The sequence below is a fragment of the Adiantum capillus-veneris genome, chromosome 11, assembly GCF_014529385.1.
Source record: "Adiantum capillus-veneris isolate H3 chromosome 11, ASM1452938v2, whole genome shotgun sequence".
Classification (NCBI taxonomy): domain Eukaryota; kingdom Viridiplantae; phylum Streptophyta; class Polypodiopsida; order Polypodiales; family Pteridaceae; genus Adiantum; species Adiantum capillus-veneris.
The window spans coordinates 56,725,116-56,729,881 of NC_140941.1; the positions used below are offsets into that span (position 1 = coordinate 56,725,116).

Here is a 4,766-nt window from a genome sequence, read left to right on the forward strand (position 1 = left end):
TCTCCATTCCGATCGAGGGGGTGAGTATATGTCTCATGAATTTAATGCATTTCTAGCTAGTCGTGGGATAAAACACCAATGTACGGTGCCTTATACACCTCAACAAAATAATGTAGTAGCTGAGAGGAAAAACAAGTAACTTACGAAAATGGCATAATGTATGATCAAAAGTCAAGCTTTGCCACATTCTTTTTGGCTTGAGGCCATCATGTGTGCCACTTATGTACTTAACAGGTGTCCTACAAAAGCTTTGCAGTCTATTACTCCATATGAAGCATGGCATGATAGAAAGCCTTCTATTGAACACATGAGTGCTTTTGGTTGTTTGGCATATGCTTTGGTGCCACAAACACAGCGCAGAAAATTGGATGATAAGGTTGTCAAATGTATTTTTGTTGGTTATAGTGCTGAAAGCAAAGGTTACAGGTTGTATCATCCGCAAAAAAAGTCTATTCTGGTTTCACGGGATGTAGTGTTTGTGGAAGATTCTGTTCAGCCCTTGCTGTCATGTACTAGAGACAATAATGTAACCTCACAGGACATTTATGACACTTTGTTGCCTCTTTTCAGTGGTGGAAGTTCGAATGTAAATTCCAATGAGGCAAATGTAGTGTCTATGGGGGTTTTCCAAAATGTTACAGATCAGCCTATTATTGATGCTGATATACATGATGTACCTGATGAGGAAAGGGCTGAAAATGAGCAGGCTAGAGGTATGCCAAAATGGCTGGTGCATACATTACATGACAATAAATTGGATGCACCTTTGTCTAGTCGTACTCGTTCAGGTTTGGCCATGCATCTTATGCATCAGATTGTTATGCTTTGGCTATGCCTAGCTTACATGATGTTGACGAGCCTCTGTGTTTTGATGAAGCACAAAATTTGGAAAATTGGATGTCTGCCATGCAATCAGAATATGATGCACTTATAGAAAATGACACATGGACTTTATGTGATTTGCCTCCTAGCAAAAAGGCCATTGGTACGAAGTGGGTTTACAAGTTGAAACGCAAGCCGGATGGTGAGATTGATCGCCATAAGGCTCGACTTGTTGCAAAGGGTTATGCACAACAAAAAGCCATAGATTATGAAGAGACTTAAAATCCCACTTGTTGTATGACTATGTGTGTTTTCTATGTGCATTGGCATCTCATTTTGGTTGGGATGTACATCAATCAGACATTGTTACTGCTTTCTTAAATGGTGACATATTTGAGAAAGTTTATGTAACGCAACCTAGCGGTTTTGTCAAGAAAGGACAAGAGGACAAAGTGTGCAGATGTAAGAAGCCTTTGTATGGGTTGAAGCAATCTCCTTGTTCTTGGTATGAGAAAGCTGACACTCATTTGATCAAACGAGACTTTCATTAACAGTCCAACAGAAAGCACATTGTATGTAAAGCGTGAGTGTGATGTACTTCTCATTGTGGTTCTTTATGTAGATGATCAAACGAGACTTTCATTAACAGTCCACAGAAAGCACATTGTATGTAAAGCGTGAGTGTGATGTACTTCTCATTGTGGTTCTTTTGTTGATCACTGGACCAAATGAGAGACATATTGTTGAATTTAAGGCTGATTTGAATGCTACTTTCAAGATGAAAGGTTTGGGATTGTTGCATCATTACTTGGGTATACGGTTTAAGCAGTGTGATGGTGGTATTGCCTTCTATCATAAAGGTTACATAGAGACATTGCTATGTAAGTTTGGACTTGAGGATTACAAACCTATTGCCATTGCCATGGAAACACGTTTAAAATTGAGTCTCCATGACGCTGGTGATCTTGATGATGTCACTCTTTAAACTATTGTTGGATGCCTCATTTATGTATGCAACACAAGGCCGGATATTCAGTTTGCAGTCTCCCAGGTCAGTAGATTTATGCATAGCCCAATGTCTAAGCATTGGCAGGCTGTCAAGAGGATTTTGCACTACCTTAGTGGCACATTACATTTTGGATTGTTTTATCCCAAGGGGGGATCATTGCCACCTGATTTACATGCTTTTCCAGACTCAGATTAGACTGGTTGTTTTGACACGCGAGTGTCCACAAGTGGTTTTTGTTTCATGCTTGGCAGTTCATGTATATCATGGTTGAGCAAGAAGCAACCAATTGTGGCCACTTCGAGTTGTGAGGCTGAGTACAGGGCAGTCTTCACAGCTACGGTTGAGTGTGTATGGCTCAGACGCCTTACGATTAATTTGGGTGTTGGACAGGACACTGCCAACACTATCTACACTGACAGTCAGAGTGCATTGGCAGTTGCGAGAAACCCAGTTTTTCATGCTCGCACAAAGCACATTGAGGTGCATTACCACTATGTCAGGGAGAGACTCTCAGCTTGGCTTATGTGCCAACACAGGACAACCTTGCATATCTTTTCACAAAGGCATTTCCTCGTGATAAGTTTATAGCTTTACGCAAAGTTTTGGGTTTACTCTCCTTTGTGGACTGACTCTGTCCTCGGGGCATGGCACTTCCCTATACTCTATGTGCTAGCTCTCGTTCGCTGCATCACTCCGGGGAGATTTGTTACCATATGGTAGTGATGTGTGTGAACACACTTAGGAACGCCTTGGCATTTTTTCTACATTGTGAGCATATATACCAACACTTGAACCATCCATACTACATGCAATAGACTAGCCGCCTGCTAGACAAGACTCCATAGCATAATCCGGATTAAGAAAGACTTGCAATCGGTGCAAAGCTATCTGTAAAGAAACTTTCAAGAGCATGTCTATCAAAAACATAGCATAAAGCTGCAAAAGCACATTGAGGTGCATTACCACTACGTCAGGGAGAGACTCTCAGCAAGAGAGATCAGCTTGGCTTATGTGCCAACATAAGACAACCTCAATTTTGTAAAAGCAAGCGAGGCCATCTATCCAAATCATCCATCGACCAAACCAATTCACAAGATTTAGTAGACCTTTTGCACAATGAGGGATGATTGCATGGGACGTGGCTTTGTTGAGCTAGTGATACCTTTAGAGCAAGTGGCATATGGTCTCACACAAGAGTTTTCACCATGGTGTACGTCTTACATGTAGAGTGTCCCTTGATAGAATCGCTTTCATTATTACCATCACCTATGGTGGCTCCCTCTACAAAAGCATTGCTATCTTCCCCACCTTCATAGGGTCCATCTTGAGGCATCTCCACCATGCCTTAACCACAACAATAATGCAAGTGTTGTGAATCATCTATAAGGCCGTGATCATCTCGAATGCTTGCACATGTACAGCAAACAATTCAAATACAAGATACCCACAAAGCTCAATAGGTTTTGGTGTGCCGAGCAATCTTTGGGTGTCAAGTAAGTGCTTTGTATCAAGTGCTTTATATTTTTTATTATCATATTTGGGTTCATCATGTTTATGGTCATTGCATTGATCCATCATAGTTTACAATTCCCACCTCTCACTTTAGCATTGATCAAGGATGGACACCTCAATAGTGTGTTGTTTCTAGAAATGTCATATCATATGAAATCTCCCAACTATACCTAACCTTCATGGTCTCTTTTCTTGGCACTGCTCTAGCATATGATAAGAAAGTTATATGTTGTTCTTATTCAGCATACTATCTCTTTATGATACAATGCAAATGACAAAATGTTGAGGCTTGGACACTCACACCATGCTTGATGTGCACTAAGATTATGCATCACCATGTCAACCCCATTGTGATTATGCATTGCCAGACTTGGACATACACACCATGCTTGATGTGAACTAAGATTGTGCATTGCCATGCCAGCCCCACTATTGTGATAACCTAAACACACTTAATTGGTGATCATATGTTCAAGCACATATGATTTAAACAAAGAACCAAAATCATGAGCATGTATTTGTCATGAACATTGCAAACACACATGCAACTCCCTTGACCATTGTGTAGTGCATGCTCACATGCCCAAACATAAAAGTAAACTAATCATGTGCATAGACATGGCTCTTGCTTTACTACTATAAAATGCAATTCTCAAAAAATTGTAGATAATGATTAATCAAGCTATGGAAGAAGAGGTCACATAGACAAAGCGCTTTTGAAATGAGAATGCCCAAATCAAGGTACCACATGAATAAACGTGGAAAGTGATTGAGCAATTTAACAAAGAACGTCATTTTAAAAATGTGTGATGACTCCTCGCGCGCGCGCGGGGGGGAGGGGGGGGGGGGCTTGTGACTAATTGACACCCCACCCACGTTTCAAGTGGAATCAATGGTTCTTAAGAATGGGGAACAACAACGTTGGTTCTCCCTCGTTCAATCTAACTCAAAGCAAACACCAAGTGACCCCCTCGTGAAGCGAACATCCAATAAACCCCATGTACAACACACAATCACAAGAAGTTTTAGACAAATTCTCACAATGTTTCCCACATTGTGACTTACCTCAAAATCATGAGCTTCTGTGAGGGAGGCGCCGCATACCTAGCTAGGTACGATTGGGGGCAGGGGACCACCGGCCCGATGGCGGGCCGGCGGTCCCCTACCCCCAATCGTACCTAGCTAGGTAGGGACTACCCCCAATCGTACCTAGCTAGGTATGCGGTCGGGCTGGTGGCCCCCTGCCCCCAATCGTACCTAGCTAGGTATGCGGTGCTTCTCGAGAAGAAGCTCATGATGTTATGCATTGTATGAAAAACACTGAGAAAGACTCCGTTTTCCTACATGAGAAAATTCCTAAATCTTCTTGTGAATGCAAAGTGAACACACGTTAATTGCAAAGCGAACACAATGTGAAGAACTC

General features: G+C 41.8%; 1 pseudogene; it reads left to right on the forward strand.

The window, feature by feature from the left end:
* The first annotated feature begins 1,744 nt into the window (after nucleotides 1–1,744).
* On the forward strand, nucleotides 1,745–2,460 carry LOC147447278 (secreted RxLR effector protein 161 pseudogene; annotated as a pseudogene).
* Nucleotides 2,461–4,766: the final 2,306 nt, after the last annotated feature.